Source organism: Brienomyrus brachyistius, unplaced genomic scaffold (genome assembly GCF_023856365.1).
Source record: "Brienomyrus brachyistius isolate T26 unplaced genomic scaffold, BBRACH_0.4 scaffold32, whole genome shotgun sequence".
Lineage (NCBI taxonomy): Eukaryota > Metazoa > Chordata > Actinopteri > Osteoglossiformes > Mormyridae > Brienomyrus > Brienomyrus brachyistius.
The window spans coordinates 4,009,835-4,024,455 of NW_026042307.1; the positions used below are offsets into that span (position 1 = coordinate 4,009,835).

At 49.0% G+C, this 14,621-nt stretch overlaps 7 non-coding genes across 7 annotated transcripts; all 7 read right to left on the reverse strand.

Annotated features, from left to right (window-relative positions):
* Positions 1–2,116: 2,116 nt before the first annotated feature.
* On the reverse strand, positions 2,117–2,189 carry trnaf-gaa (transfer RNA phenylalanine (anticodon GAA)). Its single transcript has one exon. It is a non-coding gene; the product is annotated as a tRNA-Phe (tRNA).
* A 1,319-nt stretch (positions 2,190–3,508) lies between these two features.
* Positions 3,509–3,581, reverse strand: trnaf-gaa (transfer RNA phenylalanine (anticodon GAA)). Its single transcript has one exon. It is a non-coding gene; the product is annotated as a tRNA-Phe (tRNA).
* Positions 3,582–4,900: 1,319 nt separating this feature from the next.
* Positions 4,901–4,973, reverse strand: trnaf-gaa (transfer RNA phenylalanine (anticodon GAA)). Its single transcript has one exon. It is a non-coding gene; the product is annotated as a tRNA-Phe (tRNA).
* Positions 4,974–6,292: 1,319 nt separating this feature from the next.
* Positions 6,293–6,365, reverse strand: trnaf-gaa (transfer RNA phenylalanine (anticodon GAA)). The gene has a single exon. It is a non-coding gene; the product is annotated as a tRNA-Phe (tRNA).
* Positions 6,366–9,076: 2,711 nt separating this feature from the next.
* trnaf-gaa (transfer RNA phenylalanine (anticodon GAA)) lies at positions 9,077–9,149 on the reverse strand. Its single transcript has one exon. It is a non-coding gene; the product is annotated as a tRNA-Phe (tRNA).
* A 1,319-nt stretch (positions 9,150–10,468) lies between these two features.
* Positions 10,469–10,541, reverse strand: trnaf-gaa (transfer RNA phenylalanine (anticodon GAA)). The gene has a single exon. It is a non-coding gene; the product is annotated as a tRNA-Phe (tRNA).
* A 1,319-nt stretch (positions 10,542–11,860) lies between these two features.
* Positions 11,861–11,933, reverse strand: trnaf-gaa (transfer RNA phenylalanine (anticodon GAA)). Its single transcript has one exon. It is a non-coding gene; the product is annotated as a tRNA-Phe (tRNA).
* Between the last annotated feature and the right edge of the window lie 2,688 nt (positions 11,934–14,621).

Here is a 14,621-nt window from a genome sequence, read left to right on the forward strand (position 1 = left end):
GCTCTTCCTCGGTTGTATCACACACAGGTTCGGAAACATTCGATGCGCATTACCGTCCCCTCCTGCACTGGAGGGTTAAGGACAACGTGATTATATCGAACCAAAATTGAAATGTGCAAGTTGACTTTCCTAGTTATACGTCTTCATTTTTATTCTGGGTTTAACAACCATGAGTTTATGACGTATTTTACATGATTAGTTGGCGACTGGACCTTATTGTTTATATCTCTTATTAAGGATCCATCCATCCATACATCAATTATCAAAACTACACACTTACAATCCGAGTCTAGTTTCATATGCTGCGCTGCTGAGCGACCCGCAGAATATTATGCATGAGTACAAGTCACAAGCCCCGTTTCCACTAACACGGGGCCGGTTCTAGCTTGGTGCCTTTTGAGACCGAGGCAAAAAGATGCAGAAATGTGTTTTTCTTTGGAAAACAAAGAAATTTGCATGTGATCCCAAACTTTTGAGCGGTAATGTATATCTTGGGGGTGGCATGGTGGTGCAGTGGTTAGCACTGTTGCCTCACACCTCTGGGACCCAGGTTTGAGTCGCCGCCTGTGTCACATGTGTGTGGAGTTTGCATGTTCTCCCCATGTCGTCGTGGGGGGTACTCCGGTTTCCCCCCACAGTCCAAAAACATGCTGAGGCTAATTGGAGTTGCTAAATTGCCCATAGGTGTGCATGTGAGAGTGAATGGTGTGTGAGTGTGCCCTGCGATGGGCTGGCCCCCCATCCTGGGTTGTTCCCTGCCTCGTGCCCATTGCTTCCGGGATAGGCTCCGGACCCCCGTGACTCAGTAGAATAAGCGGTTTGGAAAATGGATGGATGGATGGATGTATATCTTATCATACCCCTGAGTATGAGAACCTGAGTACTTGTCTCTTTCTGTGTAAATAGACTCAATAAACAATACATTTTATTCATAACTGTCTATGTCTGTTTAATTACCACAGCGACATAAATAAATAAATAAATAAAATTGTAACCATAGTTTTAAGCTGTTTATTAAATACATCAATATCAAGAAAACGAAGAATAATGGATGAATGTGATTACAAGAAATGGAGAAATTTGTTCATGCTTTTTTGAAAACATGCCTCAAAATGATTAGCATTTCAATCTAACTTGAAATGTATCAGAAAAAAAATCATTAACGGAGATTTTGCAGCGCCGGGGAGGGTCTCTTCGCTTCGCAAAAAAAATCCTTCAATTTCATTGGCTGCCACTGTGTTATGGCTATACGCGACCGGCCCCCGTGTGGCAGGCGAGAATTCTACCACTGAACCACCCATGCAAACACACGATACCGGCTTTCCGCCGAAAGACCGGAAAAATTGCTAAAGCAAAAACGGAGTGATGACAGCTCATTTCACACAACTGTTAAGATCAACGGAGTATTTATAAATTGAAGTGCTTGAAGCACAAGAACTCTGGGACCTTCTAGTGGAAGTGCTGCTTCGGGATGCTTGACAACTCCGTCGACTTTTCCAATAAATGCCTCCAAAAAACCTCGTTCCATCAGAAAGTTGTAAACAACACCAGAAGGCAGCATGGTTTTACAGTGCGGGTTGGATTTTTCTTCAAGAACTACTACGCTCTTTGAGCAAATTGTGTATGTAGACGTACACTTTGCCAGTCCACTTGCTGCAGAATTGTCAGCTAAGAGAAATGCATGTATCCTCCATTTCTTTTTCTCACTACGACGCAGGTGAATATGGCACGACTGTGTTCTTATAATCACGTCGGACACTTTCATTTTCCTTACCTCTGATCTCCAAGCACTCCGACCACCGGGAGAAAGAGAAAGTGTGGCCCGTACAGGGATCGAACCCATGACCTTGGCGTTATTAGCACCATGCTCTAACCAGCTGAGCTAACCGGCCAAGCGGCAGAAAAGGTCGGCTACACCACATGCAAAAAGTGCAAAAGAAACGTTTTTGGGCAAGAGTGCGCCTTGGGGCGCAAAACTGAGCCCATGACAGGTCCCACCGAGATTTGAACTCGGATCGCTGGATTCAGAGCCCAGAATGCTAACCATTACACCATGGAACCAGCGGGTACATCGCAGCCCAAGGCGGAGACGAGCTCCAAGACTCACGTCACGTGCTGCCAGAACCCGGGATTGAACCAGGGACCTTTAGATCTTCAGTCTAACGCTCTCCCAACTGAGCTATTCCGGCACAACCGTGAGCTCCACTCTTGCCGTTTTCTGCCTCTTTCTTTGGAGCCCATCTCCCCACCTGAGCCACATGCAGTGAATGTCAACCTGGAGCAGCAGCAAGCTATGAGAAGTGTCCGATTTTAAGCCATAGTACGGTACACGAGTCAGGTGAGAGGCTCTTCTCAAGCTAACACGAGACTGTTGCTCAACAAAGACAATATGTCAGACAGTGGAATGTGTGAGAAAGTGCACAGATGCAAGGATGGGCAAGAAGGCGGTCAGAAGTGTGAAGCTGAGATGCCTCTGTGTAGTTTTTAGCTAGGGGAACTGTAATGAGCCAGCCTCAGGGCTCCGCTTGCCAGGGGTTGAGCGGAAATGTGGAGTACCTGTCTTGAGATAAGACTGAATTAGCTGGAGTTCAGCGCTGAGTGTACAGTTATTAAAAGAGCCGCTTTGCATTGGCCGGGAATGGAACCCGGGCCTCCCGCGTGGCAGGCGAGAATTCTACCACTGAACCACCCATGCAAACACACGAGACCAGCTTTCCGCCGAAAGACCGGAAAAATTGCTAAAGCAAAAACGGAGTGATGACAGCTCATTTCACACAACTGTTAAGATCAACGGAGTATTTATAAATTGAAGTGCTTGAAGCACAAGAACTCTGGGACCTTCTAGTGGAAGTGCTGCTTCGGGATGCTTGACAACTCCGTCGACTTTTCCAATAAATGCCTCCAAAAAAGCTCGTTCCATCAGAAAGTTGTAAACAACATCAGAAGGCAGCATGGTTTTACAGTGCGGGTTGGATTTTTCTTCAAGAACTACTACGCTCTTTGAGCAAATTGTGTATGTAGACGTACACTTTGCCAGTCCACTTGCTGCAGAATTGTCAGCTAAGAGAAATGCGTGTATCCTCCATTTCTTTTTCTCACCACGACGCAGGTGAATCTGGCACGACTGTGTTCTTATCATCACGTCGGACACTTTCATTTTCCCTACCTCTGATCTCCAAGCACTCCGACCACCGGGAGAAAGAGAAAGCGTGGCCCGTATGGGGATCGCACCCATGACCTTGGCGTTATTAGCACCACGCTCTAACCAGCTGAGCTAACCGGCCAAGCGGCAGAAAAGGTCGGCTACACCACATGCAAAAAGTGCAAAAGAAACGTTTTTGGGCAAGAGTGCGCCTTGGGGCGCAAAACTGAGCCCATGACAGGTCCCACCGAGATTTGAACTCGGATCGCTGGATTCAGAGCCCAGAGTGCTAACCATTACACCATGGAACCAGCGGGTACATCGCAGCCCAAGGCGGAGACGAGCTCCAAGACTCACGTCACGTGCTGCCAGAACCTGGGATTGAACCAGGGACCTTTAGATCTTCAGTCTAACGCTCTCCCAACTGAGCTATTCCGGCAGAACCGAGAGCTCCACTCTTGCCGTTTTCTGCCTCTTTCTTTGGAGCCCATCTCCCCACCTGAGCCACATGCAGTGAATGTCAACCTGGAGCAGCAGCAAGCTATGAGAAGTGTCCGATTTTAAGCCATAGTACGGTACACGAGTCAGGTGAGAGGCTCTTCTCAAGCTAACACGAGACTGTTGCTCAACAAAGACAATATGTCAGACAGTGGAATGTGTGAGAAAGTGCACAGATGCAAGGATGGGCAAGAAGGCGGTCAGAAGTGTGAAGCTGAGATGCCTCTGTGTAGTTTTTAGCTAGGGGAACTGTAATGAGCCAGCCTCAGGGCTCCGCTTGCCAGGGGTTGAGCGGAAATGTGGAGTACCTGTCTTGAGATAAGACTGAATTAGCTGGAGTTCAGCGCTGAGTGTACAGTTATTAAAAGAGCCACTTTGCATTGGCCGGGAATCGAACCCGGGCCTCCCGCGTGGCAGGTGAGAATTCTACCACTGAACCACCCATGCAAACACACGAGACCAGCTTTCCGCCGAAAAACCGGAAAAATTGCTAAAGCAAAAACGGAGTGATGACAGCTCATTTCACACAACTGTTAAGATCAACGGAGTATTTATAAATTGAAGTGCTTGAAGCACAAGAACTCTGGGACCTTCTAGTGGAAGTGCTGCTTCGGGATGCTTGACAACTCCGTCGACTTTTCCAATAAATGCCTCCAAAAAAGCTTGTTCCATCAGAAAGTTGTAAACAACATCAGAAGGCAGCATGGTTTTACAGTGCGGGTTGGATTTTTCTTCAAGAACTACTACGCTCTTTGAGCAAATTGTGTATGTAGACGTACACTTTGCCAGTCCACTTGCTGCAGAATTGTCAGCTAAGAGAAATGCGTGTATCCTCCATTTCTTTTTCTCACCACGACGCAGGTGAATCTGGCACGACTGTGTTCTTATCATCACATCGGACACTTTCATTTTCCTTACCTCTGATCTCCAAGCACTCCGACCACCGGGAGAAAGAGAAAGCGTGGCCCGTACGGGGATCGAACCCATGATCTTGGCGTTATTAGCACCACGCTCTAACCAGCTGAGCTAACCGGCCAAGCGGCAGAAAAGGTCGGCTACACCACATGCAAAAAGTGCAAAAGAAACGTTTTTGGGCAAGAGTGCGCCTTGGGGCGCAAAACTGAGCCCATGACAGGTCCCACCGAGATTTGAACTCGGATCGCTGGATTCAGAGCCCAGAGTGCTAACCATTACACCATGGAACCAGCGGGTACATCGCAGCCCAAGGCGGAGACGAGCTCCAAGACTCACGTCACGTGCTGCCAGAACCTGGGATTGAACCAGGGACCTTTAGATCTTCAGTCTAACGCTCTCCCAACTGAGCTATTCCGGCAGAACCGAGAGCTCCACTCTTGCCGTTTTCTGCCTCTTTCTTTGGAGCCCATCTCCCCACCTGAGCCACATGCAGTGAATGTCAACCTGGAGCAGCAGCAAGCTATGAGAAGTGTCCGATTTTAAGCCATAGTACGGTACACGAGTCAGGTGAGAGGCTCTTCTCAAGCTAACACGAGACTGTTGCTCAACAAAGACAATATGTCAGACAGTGGAATGTGTGAGAAAGTGCACAGATGCAAGGATGGGCAAGAAGGCGGTCAGAAGTGTGAAGCTGAGATGCCTCTGTGTAGTTTTTAGCTAGGGGAACTGTAATGAGCCAGCCTCAGGGCTCCGCTTGCCAGGGGTTGAGCGGAAATGTGGAGTACCTGTCTTGAGATAAGACTGAATTAGCTGGAGTTCAGCGCTGAGTGTACAGTTATTAAAAGAGCCACTTTGCATTGGCCGGGAATCGAACCCGGGCCTCCCGCGTGGCAGGTGAGAATTCTACCACTGAACCACCCATGCAAACACACGAGACCAGCTTTCCGCCGAAAGACCGGAAAAATTGCTAAAGCAAAAACGGAGTGATGACAGCTCATTTCACACAACTGTTAAGATCAACGGAGTATTTATAAATTGAAGTGCTTGAAGCACAAGAACTCTGGGACCTTCTAGTGGAAGTGCTGCTTCGGGATGCTTGACAACTCCGTCGACTTTTCCAATAAATGCCTCCAAAAAAGCTCGTTCCATCAGAAAGTTGTAAACAACACCAGAAGGCAGCATGGTTTTACAGTGCGGGTTGGATTTTTCTTCAAGAACTACTACGCTCTTTGAGCAAATTGTGTATGTAGACGTACACTTTGCCAGTCCACTTGCTGCAGAATTGTCAGCTAAGAGAAATGCGTGTATCCTCCATTTCTTTTTCTCACCACGACGCAGGTGAATCTGGCACGACTGTGTTCTTATCATCACATCGGACACTTTCATTTTCCTTACCTCTGATCTCCAAGCACTCCGACCACCGGGAGAAAGAGAAAGCGTGGCCCGTACGGGGATCGAACCCATGACCTTGGCGTTATTAGCACCACGCTCTAACCAGCTGAGCTAACCGGCCAAGCGGCAGAAAAGGTCGGCTACACCACATGCAAAAAGTGCAAAAGAAACGTTTTTGGGCAAGAGTGCGCCTTGGGGCGCAAAACTGAGCCCATGACAGGTCCCACCGAGATTTGAACTCGGATCGCTGGATTCAGAGCCCAGAGTGCTAACCATTACACCATGGAACCAGCGGGTACATCGCAGCCCAAGGCGGAGACGAGCTCCAAGACTCACGTCACGTGCTGCCAGAACCTGGGATTGAACCAGGGACCTTTAGATCTTCAGTCTAACGCTCTCCCAACTGAGCTATTCCGGCAGAACCGAGAGCTCCACTCTTGCCGTTTTCTGCCTCTTTCTTTGGAGCCCATCTCCCCACCTGAGCCACATGCAGTGAATGTCAACCTGGAGCAGCAGCAAGCTATGAGAAGTGTCCGATTTTAAGCCATAGTACGGTACACGAGTCAGGTGAGAGGCTCTTCTCAAGCTAACACGAGACTGTTGCTCAACAAAGACAATATGTCAGACAGTGGAATGTGTGAGAAAGTGCACAGATGCAAGGATGGGCAAGAAGGCGGTCAGAAGTGTGAAGCTGAGATGCCTCTGTGTAGTTTTTAGCTAGGGGAACTGTAATGAGCCAGCCTCAGGGCTCCGCTTGCCAGGGGTTGAGCGGAAATGTGGAGTACCTGTCTTGAGATAAGACTGAATTAGCTGGAGTTCAGCGCTGAGTGTACAGTTATTAAAAGAGCCGCTTTGCATTGGCCGGGAATCGAACCCGGGCCTCCCGCGTGGCAGGCGAGAATTCTACCACTGAACCACCCATGCAAACACACGAGACCGGCTTTCCGCGGAAAGACCGGAAAAATTGCTAAAGCAAAAACGGAGTGATGACAGCTCATTTCACACAACTGTTAAGATCAACGGAGTATTTATAAATTGAAGTGATTGAAGCACAAGAACTCTGGGACCTTCTAGTGGAAGTGCTGCTTCGGGATGCTTGACAACTCCGTCGACTTTTCCAATAAATGCCTCCAAAAAAGCTCGTTCCATCAGAAAGTTGTAAACAACATCAGAAGGCAGCATGGTTTTACAGTGCGGGTTGGATTTTTCTTCAAGAACTACTACGCTCTTTGAGCAAATTGTGTATGTAGACGTACACTTTGCCAGTCCACTTGCTGCAGAATTGTCAGCTAAGAGAAATGCGTGTATCCTCCATTTCTTTTTCTCACCACGACGCAGGTGAATCTGGCACGACTGTGTTCTTATCATCACATCGGACACTTTCATTTTCCTTACCTCTGATCTCCAAGCACTCCGACCACCGGGAGAAAGAGAAAGCGTGGCCCGTACGGGGATCGAACCCATGACCTTGGCGTTATTAGCACCACGCTCTAACCAGCTGAGCTAACCGGCCAAGCGGCAGAAAAGGTCGGCTACACCACATGCAAAAAGTGCAAAAGAAACGTTTTTGGGCAAGAGTGCGCCTTGGGGCGCAAAACTGAGCCCATGACAGGTCTCACCGAGATTTGAACTCAGATCGCTGGATTCAGAGCCCAGAGTGCTAACCATTACACCATGGAACCAGCGGGTAAATTGCAGCCCAAGGCGGAGACGAGCTCCAAGACTCACGTCACGTGCTGCCAGAACCCGGGATTGAACCAGAGACCTTTAGATCTTCAGTCTAACGCTCTCCCAACTGAGCTATTCCGGCACAACTGTGAGCTCCACTCTTGCCGTTTTCTGCCTCTTTCTTTGGAGCCCATCTCCCCACCTGAGCCACATGCAGTGAATGTCAACCTGGAGCAGCAGCAAGCTATGAGAAGTGTCCGATTTTAAGCCATAGTACGGTACACGAGTCAGGTGAGAGGCTCTTCTCAAGCTAACACGAGACTGTTGCTCAACAAAGACAATATGTCAGACAGTGGAATGTGTGAGAAAGTGCACAGATGCAAGGATGGGCAAGAAGGCGGTCAGAAGTGTGAAGCTGAGATGCCTCTGTGTAGTTTTTAGCTAGGGGAACTGTAATGAGCCAGCCTCAGGGCTCCGCTTGCCAGGGGTTGAGCGGAAATGTGGAGTACCTGTCTTGAGATAAGACTGAATTAGCTGGAGTTCAGCGCTGAGTGTACAGTTATTAAAAGAGCCGCTTTGCATTGGCCGGGAATCGAACCCGGGCCTCCCGCGTGGCAGGCGAGAATTCTACCACTGAACCACCCATGCAAACACACGAGACCGGCTTTCCGCCGAAAGACCGGAAAAATTGCTAAAGCAAAAACGGAGTGATGACAGCTCATTTCACACAACTGTTAAGATCAACGGAGTATTTATAAATTGAAGTGCTTGAAGCACAAGAACTCTGGGACCTTCTAGTGGAAGTGCTGCTTCGGGATGCTTGACAACTCCTTCGACTTTTCCAATAAATGCCTCCAAAAAAGCTCGTTCCATCAGAAAGTTGTAAACAACACCAGAAGGCAGCATGGTTTTACAGTGCGGGTTGGATTTTTCTTCAAGAACTACTACGCTCTTTGAGCAAATTGTGTATGTAGACGTACACTTTGCCAGTCCACTTGCTGCAGAATTGTCAGCTAAGAGAAATGCATGTATCCTCCATTTCTTTTTCTCACCACGACGCAGGTGAATATGGCACGACTGTGTTCTTATTATCACGTCGGACACTTTCATTTTCCTTACCTCTGATCTCCAAGCACTCTGACCACCGGGAGAAAGAGAAAGCGTGGCCCGTATGGGGATCGAACCCATGACCTTGGCGTTATTAGCACCACGCTCTAACCAGCTGAGCTAACCGGCCAAGCGGCAGAAAAGGTCGGCTACACCACATGCAAAAAGTGCAAAAGAAACGTTTTTGGGCAAGAGTGCGCCTTGGGGCGCAAAACTGAGCCCATGACAGGTCTCACCGAGATTTGAACTCGGATCGCTGGATTCAGAGCCCAGAGTGCTAACCATTACACCATGGAACCAGCGGGTACATCGCAGCCCAAGGCGGAGACGAGCTCCAAGACTCACGTCACGTGCTGCCAGAACCCGGGATTGAACCAGGGACCTTTAGATCTTCAGTCTAACGCTCTCCCAACTGAGCTATTCCGGCACAACCGTGAGCTCCACTCTTGCCGTTTTCTGCCTCTTTCTTTGGAGCCCATCTCCCCACCTGAGCCACATGCAGTGAATGTCAACCTGGAGCAGCAGCAAGCTATGAGAAGTGTCCGATTTTAAGCCATAGTACGGTACACGAGTCAGGTGAGAGGCTCTTCTCAAGCTAACACGAGACTGTTGCTCAACAAAGACAATATGTCAGACAGTGGAATGTGTGAGAAAGTGCACAGTTGCAAGGATGGGCAAGAAGGCGGTCAGAAGTGTGAAGCTGAGATGCCTCTGTGTAGTTTTTAGCTAGGGGAACTGTAATGAGCCAGCCTCAGGGCTCCGCTTGCCAGGGGTTGAGCGGAAATGTGGAGTACCTGTCTTGAGATAAGACTGAATTAGCTGGAGTTCAGCGCTGAGTGTACAGTTATTAAAAGAGCCGCTTTGCATTGGCCGGGAATCGAACCCGGGCCTCCCGCGTGGCAGGCGAGAATTCTACCACTGAACCACCCATGCAAACACACGAGACCGGCTTTCCGCCGAAAGACCGGAAAAATTGCTAAAGCAAAAACGGAGTGATGACAGCTCATTTCACACAACTTTTAAGATCAACGGAGTATTTATAAATTGAAGTGCTTGAAGCACAAGAACTCTGGGACCTTCTAGTGGAAGTGCTGCTTCGGGATGCTTGACAACTCCGTCGACTTTTCCAATAAATGCCTCCAAAAAAGCTCGTTCCATCAGAAAGTTGTAAACAACATCAGAAGGCAGCATGGTTTTACAGTGCGGGTTGGATTTTTCTTCAAGAACTACTACGCTCTTTGAGCAAATTGTGTATGTAGACGTACACTTTGCCAGTCCACTTGCTGCAGAATTGTCAGCTAAGAGAAATGCGTGTATCCTCCATTTATTTTTCTCACCACAACGCAGGTGAATCTGGCACGACTGTGTACTTATCATCACGTCGGACATTTTCATTTTCCCTACCTCTGATCTCCAAGCACTCCGACCACCGGGAGAAAGAGAAAGCGTGGCCCGTATGGGGATCGAACCCATGACCTTGGCGTTATTAGCACCACGCTCTAACCAGCTGAGCTAACCGGCCAAGCGGCAGAAAAGGTCGGCTACACCACATGCAAAAAGTGCAAAAGAAACGTTTTTGGGCAAGAGTGCGCCTTGGGGCGCAAAACTGAGCCCATGACAGGTCTCACCGAGATTTGAACTCGGATCGCTGGATTCAGAGCCCAGAGTGCTAACCATTACACCATGGAACCAGCGGGTAAATCGCAGCCCAAGGCGGAGACGAGCTCCAAGACTCACGTCACGTGCTGCCAGAACCCGGGATTGAACCAGGGACCTTTAGATCTTCAGTCTAACGCTCTCCCAACTGAGCTATTCCGGCACAACCGTGAGCTCCACTCTTGCCGTTTTCTGCCTCTTTCTTTGGAGCCCATCTCCCCACCTGAGCCACATGCAGTGAATGTCAACCTGGAGCAGCAGCAAGCTATGAGAAGTGTCCGATTTTAAGCCATAGTACGGTACACGAGTCAGGTGAGAGGCTCTTCTCAAGCTAACACGAGACTGTTGCTCAACAAAGACAATATGTCAGACAGTGGAATGTGTGAGAAAGTGCACAGTTGCAAGGATGGGCAAGAAGGCGGTCAGAAGTGTGAAGCTGAGATGCCTCTGTGTAGTTTTTAGCTAGGGGAACTGTAATGAGCCAGCCTCAGGGCTCCGCTTGCCAGGGGTTGAGCGGAAATGTGGAGTACCTGTCTTGAGATAAGACTGAATTAGCTGGAGTTCAGCGCTGAGTGTACAGTTATTAAAAGAGCCGCTTTGCATTGGCCGGGAATCGAACCCGGGCCTCCCGCGTGGCAGGCGAGAATTCTACCACTGAACCACCCATGCAAACACACGAGACCGGCTTTCCGCCGAAAGACCGGAAAAATTGCTAAAGCAAAAACGGAGTGATGACAGCTCATTTCACACAACTTTTAAGATCAACGGAGTATTTATAAATTGAAGTGCTTGAAGCACAAGAACTCTGGGACCTTCTAGTGGAAGTGCTGCTTCGGGATGCTTGACAACTCCGTCGACTTTTCCAATAAATGCCTCCAAAAAAGCTCGTTCCATCAGAAAGTTGTAAACAACATCAGAAGGCAGCATGGTTTTACAGTGCGGGTTGGATTTTTCTTCAAGAACTACTACGCTCTTTGAGCAAATTGTGTATGTAGACGTACACTTTGCCAGTCCACTTGCTGCAGAATTGTCAGCTAAGAGAAATGCGTGTATCCTCCATTTATTTTTCTCACCACAACGCAGGTGAATCTGGCACGACTGTGTACTTATCATCACGTCGGACATTTTCATTTTCCCTACCTCTGATCTCCAAGCACTCCGACCACCGGGAGAAAGAGAAAGCGTGGCCCGTATGGGGATCGAACCCATGACCTTGGCGTTATTAGCACCACGCTCTAACCAGCTGAGCTAACCGGCCAAGCGGCAGAAAAGGTCGGCTACACCACATGCAAAAAGTGCAAAAGAAACGTTTTTGGGCAAGAGTGCGCCTTGGGGCGCAAAACTGAGCCCATGACAGGTCCCACCGAGATTTGAACTCGGATCGCTGGATTCAGAGCCCAGAGTGCTAACCATTACACCATGGAACCAGCGGGTACGTCGCAGCCCAAGGCGGAGACGAGCTCCAAGACTCACGTCACGTGCTGCCAGAACCCGGGATTGAACCAGGGACCTTTAGATCTTCAGTCTAACGCTCTACCAACTGAGCTATTCCGGCAGAACCGAGAGCTCCACTCTTGCCGTTTTCTGCCTCTTTCTTTGGAGCCCATCTCCCCACCTGAGCCACATGCAGTGAATGTCAACCTGGAGCAGCAGCAAGCTATGAGAAGTGTCCGATTTTAAGCCATAGTACGGTACACGAGTCAGGTGAGAGGCTCTTCTCAAGCTAACACGAGACTGTTGCTCAACAAAGACAATATGTCAGACAGTGGAATGTGTGAGAAAGTGCACAGATGCAAGGATGGGCAAGAAGGCGGTCAGAAGTGTGAAGCTGAGATGCCTCTGTGTAGTTTTTAGCTAGGGGAACTGTAATGAGCCAGCCTCAGGGCTCCGCTTGCCAGGGGTTGAGCGGAAATGTGGAGTACCTGTCTTGAGATAAGACTGAATTAGCTGGAGTTCAGCGCTGAGTGTACAGTTATTAAAAGAGCCGCTTTGCATTGGCCGGGAATCGAACCCGGGCCTCCCGCGTGGCAGGCGAGAATTCTACCACTGAACCACCCATGCAAACACACGAGACCGGCTTTCCGCCGAAAGACCGGAAAAATTGCTAAAGCAAAAACGGAGTGATGACAGCTCATTTCACACAACTGTTAAGATCAACGGAGTATTTATAAATTGAAGTGCTTGAAGCACAAGAACTCTGGGACCTTCTAGTGGAAGTGCTGCTTCGGGATGCTTGACAACTCCGACGACTTTTCCAATAAATGCCTCCAAAAAAGCTCGTTCCATCAGAAAGTTGTAAACAACATCAGAAGGCAGCATGGTTTTACAGTGCGGGTTGGATTTTTCTTCAAGAACTACTACGCTCTTTGAGCAAATTGTGTATGTAGACGTACACTTTGCCAGTCCACTTGCTGCAGAATTGTCAGCTAAGAGAAATGCGTGTATCCTCCATTTCTTTTTCTAACCACGACGCAGGTGAATCTGGCACGACTGTGTTCTTATAATCACGTCGGACTGTTTTATTTTCCTTACCTCTGATCTCCAAGCACTCCGACCACCGGGAGAAAGAGAAAGCGTGGCCCGTATGGGGATCGAACCCATGACCTTGGCGTTATTAGCACCGCGCTCTAACCAGCTGAGCTAACCGGCCAAGCGGCAGAAAAGGTCGGCTACACCACATGCAAAAAGTGCAAAATAAACGTTTTTGGGCAAGAGTGCGCCTTGGGGCGCAAAACTGAGCCCATGACAGGTCCCACCGAGATTTGAACTCGGATCGCTGGATTCAGAGCCCAGAGTGCTAACCATTACACCATGGAACCAGCGGGTACATCGCAGCCCAAGGCGGAGACGAGCTCCAAGACTCACGTCACGTGCTGCCAAAACCCGGGATTGAACCAGGGACCTTTAGATCTTCAGTCTAACGCTCTCCCAACTGAGCTATTCCGGCACAACCGTGAGCTCCACTCTTGCCGTTTTCTGCCTCTTTCTTTGGAGCCCATCTCCCCACCTGAGCCACATGCAGTGAATGTCAACCTGGAGCAGCAGCAAGCTATGAGAAGTGTCCGATTTTAAGCCATAGTACGGTACACGAGTCAGGTGAGAGGCTCTTCTCAAGCTAACACGAGACTGTTGCTCAACAAAGACAATATGTCAGACAGTGGAATGTGTGAGAAAGTGCACAGATGCAAGGATGGGCAAGAAGGCGGTCAGAAGTGTGAAGCTGAGATGCCTCTGTGTAGTTTTTAGCTAGGGGAACTGTAATGAGCCAGCCTCAGGGCTCCGCTTGCCAGGGGTTGAGCGGAAATGTGGAGTACCTGTCTTGAGATAAGACTGAATTAGCTGGAGTTCAGCGCTGAGTGTACAGTTATTAAAAGAGCCGCTTTGCATTGGCCGGGAATCGAACCCGGGCCTCCCGCGTGGCAGGCGAGAATTCTACCACTGAACCACCCATGCAAACACACGAGACCGGCTTTCCGCCGAAAGACCGGAAAAATTGCTAAAGCAAAAACGGAGTGATGACAGCTCATTTCACACAACTGTTAAGATCAACGGAGTATTTATAAATTGAAGTGCTTGAAGCACAAGAACTCTGGGACCTTCTAGTGGAAGTGCTGCTTCGGGATGCTTGACAACTCCGTCGACTTTTCCAATAAATGCCTCCAAAAAAGCTCGTTCCATCAGAAACTTGTAAACAACATCAGAAGGCAGCATGGTTTTACAGTGCGGGTTGGATTTTTCTTCAAGAACTACTACGCTCTTTGAGCAAATTGTGTATGTAGACGTACACTTTGCCAGTCCACTTGCTGCAGAATTGTCAGCTAAGAGAAATGCGTGTATCCTCCATTTATTTTTCTCACCACAACGCAGGTGAATCTGGCACGACTGTGTACTTATCATCACGTCGGACATTTTCATTTTCCCTACCTCTGATCTCCAAGCACTCCGACCACCGGGAGAAAGAGAAAGCGTGGCCCGTATGGGGATCGAACCCATGACCTTGGCGTTATTAGCACCACGCTCTAACCAGTTGAGCTAACCGGCCAAGCGGCAGAAAAGGTCGGCTACACCACATGCAAAAAGTGCAAAAGAAACGTTTTTGGGCAAGAGTGCGCCTTGGGGCGCAAAACTGAGCCCATGACAGGTCCCACCGAGATTTGAACTCGGATCGCTGGATTCAGAGCCCAGAGTGCTAACCATTACACCATGGAACCAGCGGGTACGTCGCAGCCCAAGGCGGAGACGA